This window comes from Procambarus clarkii, chromosome 16 (assembly GCF_040958095.1).
Source record: "Procambarus clarkii isolate CNS0578487 chromosome 16, FALCON_Pclarkii_2.0, whole genome shotgun sequence".
NCBI lineage: Eukaryota > Metazoa > Arthropoda > Malacostraca > Decapoda > Cambaridae > Procambarus > Procambarus clarkii.
The window spans coordinates 10,086,769-10,096,370 of NC_091165.1; positions in this window are offsets into that span (position 1 = coordinate 10,086,769).

Genomic DNA, 9,602 nt, shown 5'->3' on the forward strand with positions numbered 1-9,602 from the left:
TACCAGGGGGCGAAAGGCACTTAGGAGTACCAGGGGGCGGGAGGCACTTAGGAGAACCAGAGGGGCGGGAGGCACTTAGGAGAACCAGAGGGTGGGAGGCACTTAGGAGAACCAGGGGGCGGGAGGCACTTAGGAGTACCAGGGGGCGGGAGGCACTTAGGAGAACCAGGGGGCGGGAGGCACTTAGGAGAACCAGGGGGCGGGAGGCACTTAGGAGAACCAGGGGGCGGGAGGCACTTAGGAGAACCAGGGGCCGGGAGGCACTTAGGAGAACCAGGGGGCGGGAGGCACTTAGGAGAACCAGAGGGCGGGAGGCACTTAGGAGAACCAGAGGGGCGGGAGGCACTTAAGAGAACCAGGGGGCGGGAGGCACTTAGGAGTGCCAGGGGGCGGGAGGCACTTAGGAGAACCAGAGGGTGGGAGGCACTTAGGAGAACCAGAGGGTGGGAGGCACTTAGGAGAACCAGGGGGCGGGAGGCACTTAGGAGTACCAGAGGGTGGGAGGCACTTAGGAGAACCAGAGGGTGGGAGGCACTTAGGAGAACCAGAGGGTGGGAGGCACTTAGGAGAACCAAGGGGTGGGAGGCACTTAGGAGAACCAAGGGGTGGGAGGCACTTAGGAGAACCAGAGGGTGGGAGGCACTTAGGAGAACCAGAGGGTGGGAGGCACTTAGGAGAACCAGAGGGTGGGGGGGGTCCTAAGTGTCTGGAAGCACCTCCGCTTCGAGACACTTACAGAAACTTCCATAGGCAGCGCTGGCCTTGGTGATCCTGTTGTTAACTTCTGCGTCTATGTTCACCGCTCTTGAGAGTATCGTTCCAAGATAGGTGAAGTTGTCGACTGCCTGGAGGTTCTGCCCCTTGACCATGATGGGTGGTTCCCTTTAGGGTATTCCGAGTGCGGGTTGGTACATGACTTCGGTCTTTTTGATGCTGATAATGAGGCCGAAGTAGTCCCAAGCCTGTGAGAAGCAGTGTCCATTTCGTGCTGCATCATTTGCTTTGTGCTGGCGTTGAGGGCACAGTCATCAGTGAATTAGAAGTCTCTTATGATAGTTTTCTTCACCTTTGTAATAGCCTGCGGTGCCTGAGGTTGAACAGTCAACCGTCATTCCTATCTGATGGGTATTCACTTCTGGCAATCACGAAAAGCATCAGTGATCATGACTGAGAATGCTATGCTGAAGATTGCTGGGGTGAGAATGCAGCCCTGCTTCACACCGTTCGTCACCGGGATGAACTTGACTCGTCTCTATCGTCCAGTACCTTCGCCATCATGCCACCATGGAACTTCTGGACAATCGTGGTGAATATGCCGAGACACCCACACTTCTCACTTATCATCCACAATCCATGTCTGCTGACCGTATTGAAGGACTTGGTCAGGTAGACGAAGGTCAGGAAGAGGTCGCTATGCTGCTCCTGGCCTTTTTCTTGGAGCTGGCGTGTGGCAGATATAATATCGACAGTTCCGCGTTGTGCGCGGAAGCCGCATTGGTTTTCTGGGAGGAGACCCTACTCAGGGTGTTGAAGGAGATGATTGAGCAGGATACGACCCAGGATTTTCTCGGCAATGGACAGAAGTGAAATACCTCGGTGATTATCGCAAGCCTGGCAGTTGCCTTCCTTCTTGTAGATGTGAACTATGCTGGCATTTTGTAACTGTTGTGCGATCTTCCCTTCATTCTGCGTGGACTTAAAGAGCTTCTTCCTATCATTGTGAAGCAGAATTCACCAAGCGTTGGATTGTTCACCCACCAATAGGGAACGTGAGCTGGGATTAGACCGTCGTGAGACAGGTTAGTTTTACCCTACGTAAAACTACGTCAGTTTATGGATCATGAGTAGGAGTCTTGTCTTGTGAACTTCAGTACGGATTGCATCTGATCTTGGATGTTTGCTATAGGAAAGCTGCTTGATTTCCTACCTGACTTCTTCTGTGAGAGGTTTATCAAGATCCTGATTGATCTCCACTTGAGGTAGGCGAGCAATGGCCTCGTCGTTGATGCGGCAGCACTGTTGATCGGAGGACCTGATTAAAGTATTCAACTCATCTGTCCAAGATCTGCTGCTTCTCTGTCAGCAGTTGAATTCCATCTGTATTGAGGAAGGATGCAGAGCCAGAGAAATGTGGTCGATATAAAGCTTTCAGACCGTCAGAGAAACGCTCGCTAGGTGCCGCGACTGTCTGAGTCACCTTCGATTTCGTCGACTTTCTTGCTATACCATGCTTTCTGTATCACACAGTTTCCTTCGTACTTTTCTTCGGGCACTGCCAAAGGCATCTTTCATCGCTTGTGATGTAGGGTCATTCTGGTGTGTTCGGAACAGTTTGTCTTTTTGAAAGCAGTACCTGTATCGCTTTATCGTTTTCGGTGAACCAGTCCTGGTTTCTCCGGGTTGCTGGTTCGACGTGCTCAAGAGCAGTAGAGGTGCTCAAGACTGTATCTTTGAAGGCTGCCCACCTCACCTCGATGCTGTCCTGATCTTTTTGGGGTGCGTCTAGCATCCTGCCTTGTAGGCCATTGGCGAATTCTTCAGGAACTTTGCTGCTCTTCAACTTGGAGACATTGAGTCTCTTTACAGTCTTCTGATCTTAGGCTCTTGTCGTGGGCAGGATGCGAAGTTTGCATTTGGACACAAGTGGACACAAGTTTGCACTTGGACACAATGAGGCGATGGTCAGTCCAGCAGTCAGCACAGGACATGGCCTTAGTCACTCTCACGTCCTGCCTGTATTTCTTCCTGGTGATGATATAATCAATCAGATGCTAATCCCAAGAGCCTGGGTACATCCATGATGTCTTGCTGCAAGTGGGAAGGCGAAACTGTACTCACCAAGTTCAATGCAATATGACATTTACACATGAAATATGCCATTTACATGCAAAATATGCCATCTATACACAAAATATGATATTTAAACACAAAATATGATATTTACACACAAAATATGTCATTTGCACACAAATATGACATATTCACAGAGTAAGGCTGCATATATAACAAGTTGCATATATGCTTGTACAAATCAAAATGCACTTTCACACAAAAATACCAAATTACTTTAACACCTCTATCACAAAATGCCTGCACACTGTCTCAAAAACAATTACTTTCACACTTGCACAGGAAAACTTTTTATAAGTAACAACACAGAATTTGCACAAAATACAATTGCACTAGTTACACTACTGCAGTTAAGCCAACTTGAATAAATACATTATTAGCACACATTCAATATTTTCATAAATGTTACACATCTTTCACAATTAACACAAACAGAACTATAAACGTTCACAATTAATACATATCTTCCACAAATGATACACAACTGGCACAAATGCTAACACAAAGCTTGCAAAATGCAAACAATACACAATTTACTCAAATATAATCACACACAACTTAATCATACACAAATTATAATCACAACACACTCAATACACGTTTTGTACAGACATTTACCTACATATCTCTATAAATCAATTATAATATGTTGAAGTTTACCAATATAACTCTGAAATATAATTGCACAGATATGTATGTGGACATATGCCTTCACTGTATTTTAGGCTCATAATCCTTATAAACACTCATATTTCTACAACATAATTTATGTTAGGCTGCTGTATAACTCAATCACCAGCATTTTCCGACACATTCAGTGCATATCCATTGTTTTTGAAAACCTTATTAATACCCTCTTTTGTTGCATTCACTTCAGTTATATCACCCATATATATTAAGACAAAACATCCAACAGTCTTGTTGGATTTAGACTTAGTTATGTTAGGTTAGGACAGGTTGGGTTATGCTATGTCAGTAAATCTGACGAAATTTAAGCAAAATGCTATTTTCCACCAAAATTTAACCAACCAAAAGACTATTTAAACCAATCCTAACCTATAATGCCCAACCCAAACCAATAATTTCCTATTTCAACATAAGGCAGTCCATCCTTTCATATTTTAATCTAACAGAAGCAAACTTTCTGCAAATTTACCAAATATTTTTCTTATCCCTTCCAAATTTAATTAATAGATGATAAATGTATTTGAATTTGAGCAAATTTACTATATCCAACAAAATGCATCCCATCAGAACCTAATTTTAACGAAATCTAGCAAAATTTATATTGTCTTATCCAAATTAGTCCAAATTTAACTTAACAAAAACTAAACTAAGTAAATTTATGCACACATATCTTCACACATAACCGTACCTAACCGTTGCCCATCGATTACAAGAAGTAACTATAACTCAAACCCAAATTGGGTAATTTATAGTATTCTCATTTATACAAAATCAATGTATTAAATTTATTATATTTATTATTATAAATATATTAATTTATTTTAGTGCTCTGATAGTCTCATTATTTCCAACTTTTAGTCCTCACATATCATCTCCAGTTCTCAAAACTATTTCACAGTCTTTGGTCCATCTAGCTATTTCCAATGTCCAGAATGTTTTTCTAGCATCAATCCAATCAAACCCAAACCAACGCAACTGTTAAGGCCACTATGGGCCAGTAACTGGGTTCTTTATGTTGTAACCTTTTTCTGTATCCGACCCCAAGTCGGTAGTAAGCTTTCAAGAACTGGCTGTATAGTGCAATAAAGAATAAGGAGAGGGGGATAAACAATACACAATTCCCTTCACCAATATATTCACCTTCACCATTAAATATATATATATAAATAGAATATAACTACACTTATGTACAACAGTGTCTCGTTCACACAGGACACAAATGCATTAGCAGTGTTCGTCAACTCCAGTGTTTTCACCAACACAGCACCCTGTCCACTCGTACTGGACAACACTGGCGAGTTCACCTTTTATATGGTCTAGTCCACTCACACAGTATCACGATGAACCTACACTCCACCTTCGATCTCCAGCTACGCACTTGCAGAGGGCTTCAGCAACACACTGACAGGAGTCCCAAACAAACTCATATAGGGGGTAGCTAACCCCCTGGCAGAAGTCTCTAGCAGATTGCTAGCAGCACTTCATGTTAGGCATATTACCATAACCCTTAATAGCCAATCCCTGGGTATGCCGATCTTCACCAACACTGTACATACAAGCAGCTAACACACTGCTTAGATCGACGGCGGCTACTTAGTCTTCTTGCAGGACGAAGCTAAGGGTTCATGGACTGCCAAGGTAAACAGCTCACCTCAGTACAACCGCTTCCGTATGTCACCTCTAGGGACATAAAAACGTCATTAATTAGGTGGACAGGCAGGGGAGACATCTCCTGTCCACGAGGCTAACCATACCCCGTGCTTCTTGCCCCGCTCCTGTGCCAGGTAAGTTATGGGCTCACCATATCCCGTGCTACTTGGAACTTGTTCCGAGTAGCTGAATCTATAACAAAAACAACAACAGGTGGACAGGACACTGGGGAAACCATGAGGTAACACTCGTTCACCGGGGAGTAGACATTATGCTCGTAGCACAACCTAGATGGCGCTGATCGTGACACACCACCCACCAGAGGTCATCTACATCGACCTCTCTTTCTAACTAGGGCATTAATCCAGTGCCATTATCGCTGCCACGCCCCCACCAACAGATGGCGTTGGTCATGTAACGTCCAATACCAGGGAAACTGGAGTGCTGACCCATAGATGACGCTGAAATTGCCACTCCATACTCCAACGATGGTGTCGATACCATAACAGTAACTTAACGTATCCTAACCTAACCTAACTCAACCTTACCTAACTTAACCTAACCTAACTGAACCCAACCAAAGATAGATTATATCTTTTTGCCCCATCCCATCTAAATTTAGTCCAATTTAGGTAAAATCTAACAAAGTTTACTCTAATTATATCAACTCAAGGCTGAATTCAATTAATGTAACTGATAATATCACACCCAAAGCTGAATTGATCTGTTAGAGCAGTTAACATATAGATATTACCAACATCCAATGTACACTGGGTTACTGCTCATTTTTGCAAATATATTTTTAGAAATGTGAACTTACTGGTCATGTTCCTCATATTATCACCACTTGACCACCTCGGACCTAACATTTATTAGGACACATTTTTATGAAAGTGTTAATTTTGAATATAAACCTAACTGACCTGTGCCTAACCAACATGGATCTATGTTGAATACTGCAACTTCATTGTTAAGAAAAGGTTGATTTTTGGTATAAATCTAACTGACCTGCACTTTACCTACTTGGATCTACTTGGATTCAACTGTATTGCTTGGAAAGTGTTCTTTTTTGCACATCATCTCAACAACCCCGAACCTAACCTGATTTGACCTAACGTCAAATGTAACATATTCTTAGGAAAGTGTTTGTTTTTGCATCAACCCACCACCCAGGACCTAACCTTTTGTTGCATTATATTTGAATGGATTTTTTCTTGAGGGGGGAGGGGGGCATCAACGCAATCCCCCTGGGACCTAACCTCTGATACCAGGATCTTGGTTCAATATTTCATCATATTCTTAGCAATGTTTGTCATTTGGACATTGACCTTACATCAATACAACCAACTAGTCCTAACCTCTATTACCTGGGGTTAATAGATATGTGTTTTTGGGCATTTTCACTACATCAATTCAACCTAACCAACTGTGACAATGTTAACACCATCTGTTGACCGCACCTGCCGCCATTTTCTGTTCCCCGGTGGTAGGCTGTGATCATACTGACACCTGTGTCGTTTTCTTTTTACTATACAATTTTATTTCCCCAGAAGTGATGTGGGGAATACCTTGGACGGCAAGAGGTAGTCCACCAGGAGTGGCCAGCAAGGGCAGTCCTGAACACAAGACTTGTTTCGATGGGAACTCATAGGCCCGGGTCGTTCGAAACAATGGGTCTGTGGTAGCCAGCAAGCTACTGGTGCTTCGAACGACGTATCCGGGGATAGCCCGTTTGTGTTAATTGATAGAATTAGTGTCCGTCTGTCCTCTAAGTTAAGGCTTGTTAGATGTGAAGCCCTGTAGCGAGTTAATCTTATACTCGCTCCATTATCTCATTATCTTAATAGCATAATTAATTACAGAAGCTACAATCCTTCCCCCAATTACAGGTAATACTCTCCTCACCTTGTTGGAGGAAGCTGAGGTGTAATCACCATATAAGCAACGATTTGATGAATAGAAGACAGTTCAATTTCCACAGTCAACAATGTAGCACTCGGCGTGTACAGTCCTAATCGACCCAAGACGCTACTGCTTCGACACAGAGCAGACAGCAGACTACGACCTCACTGAGCCGCCACGCTCTCGCTCCCAGAGTTCAGACACTCACAATTCTCAATCGAGCCGCCACGCTCTCCCACATAGAGCTCCACGACTCCGGCCTCACTCAGCTCTCTGCTCTGCTCCAGGCTTCGTCTCAACGTCTACGACACTGTTGTATCCAGGACTATTAAATAAATATGAAACTCACTAAACACTGTGTATCTAATCAACCCAACAACGTAACATAAACGTACGTTACAGCCTTTAGTGGAAGCCAGCCAGCGTGTTGCTGGAGTGTCGCGGTAGTGTTTAAACACTGTGATGATACTGTGGAGGACTAGCCCGTAAATTCTTGAGGAAGTTGGACTCGTCGGCGTGAGTACCTCAGAAAAAAAGGCTCAGGGAAGAAACCTTAAGTGTTGTACGATGGAAGAATCACAGTGATAGAAGATTGCAGAAGTTTTTTGTAGTGTCCTGTGTGAACGTGACACATACGGTGTTATCTGTGCTCTATATACGTATTGGTGAATATAATTAATTATACATAAGACTAAGGTATACATGGTGATGGTTTTGTTTAGTGTTGTTTACCCCCCCCCCCCCCCACCCCGCCCAATCACATTGGATTGTCAATTACTGATCAGTTTTTAACAACTTAACCCTGACTTGGGATCAGATCTGGTACAAAAAGGCACTAAGGCCCTCCATAGAAAGTTTGTTAAAAAGAACCCAGTTACTGGCTAAGTGAAGCTGTAACACCAACCCTAACCTAACCTCATATACCTGGATCCGAGCTCCATTTTACATATTCTTAGGGAAGTATTATTATTCTCTATATCCATACCATTAACATAACCAAATTTTCCTTAACCCAACCCATAACTGAGTTTATTTCTCCCCCACTGAATCTCGAATTTATAATAGTTTTTAAGATAAGAGTGTATTATCACATATTACCCTAATTTATTCATTTTATTAAATGTACCTAATGTATGTCATATTATATTTATTTATCCCTAATGTACCGTAATTTATGTTATATACTAATTTATCCATAATGTACCATAATTTATGTCATATTATCTTACTTTATCTCTAATTTACCATAATTTAGGATAATATGACATAAATTAGCATAAATTATGGATAAATTAGGGTAATACTACTCAAGATGGAAACAAAATGGCAGTGGGAGTATGCCTCAGGGCTGACACATCAGCAGCAATGGAAGTTGCAGATCTGCATAATATGATTAATGTGGCATCAGACACCTAAACCCTAATAATGGGCGACTTTAATAATGCAACAAAAATTTGATAAATCTGACATCACAAACAGGAGAGCAATTTTTAGACCTGGTACAGGACGCCTTGCCCATACAGCATGTGGTAGAGCCCACTCGTGGTTGTAGCATTCTAGATCTTGTGCTAACATCAACTGAGGTGGGGAAGAAGGTGGGAAGGAGACTGATCAGATTCAGGTGGGGAAAAAGCTACCCCTTCATGTGATCACCATATTTTAAGATGGACTACAAATATAAAAACCTGCATAAAGGTAAATGATAATGAATTTCTAGATTACCAATGAAGGGCCTATCAAGGAATGAGAGAGGAACTGCAAAACATTTCCTGGAGAGAGCTGATAGGCGAACATGGCATGAAAGAATCAAGGCAAAATTTCAAGAGGGTCATCACAGAACTCGTACAAAATTATGTTCCAAAAAGGAGAAAGAACAGAAAAGAAAAAAGACGGATGACATGGGTTATAAAATAAGAATTTTATGGTCATATGCGTTCTTGGTCATAACCGTGCAGAACCTCTGGAGAACTTATAAGTCCACGATGAACATCAATGATTATGAGATATACAAAAGGGCACTAAACTCGGCAACCTAGAAAATCAGATCAGCCAAAAGAAACTACGAAAGAAAACTTGCCTAAAACATAAGAAAGATCCAAAATCGTTCTATGTCTATATAAGTAGAACCAAAACAAACGACTGTAGGACTCTTAATAGATTAGATTAACCAAGTTATAATGGACGACAAGAGGGCAAAACGTTCTAAATAAATATTGTACATCAGTGATCACACTAGAATAGTTAGATGACATACCATTACCCACACAAATGTATACAGGAGGTGAAGAGAATGAATTTAGGGATATTCCCATAACATGCGACATAATCAGGAAGAACATTGACAAACTAAAAGACTCAAAAGCTTCAGGTGTAGATGGAATTTAATCCAGACTTATAAAGGAACTGGCAGCTCCTTTATAAATGCCTACCGCTGAGATTACTTTTCACAATGTCTTTGGACCAGGGGTAGTCTCCCACGAATGGAAATATGCAAATGTCACGCCGATTTTCAA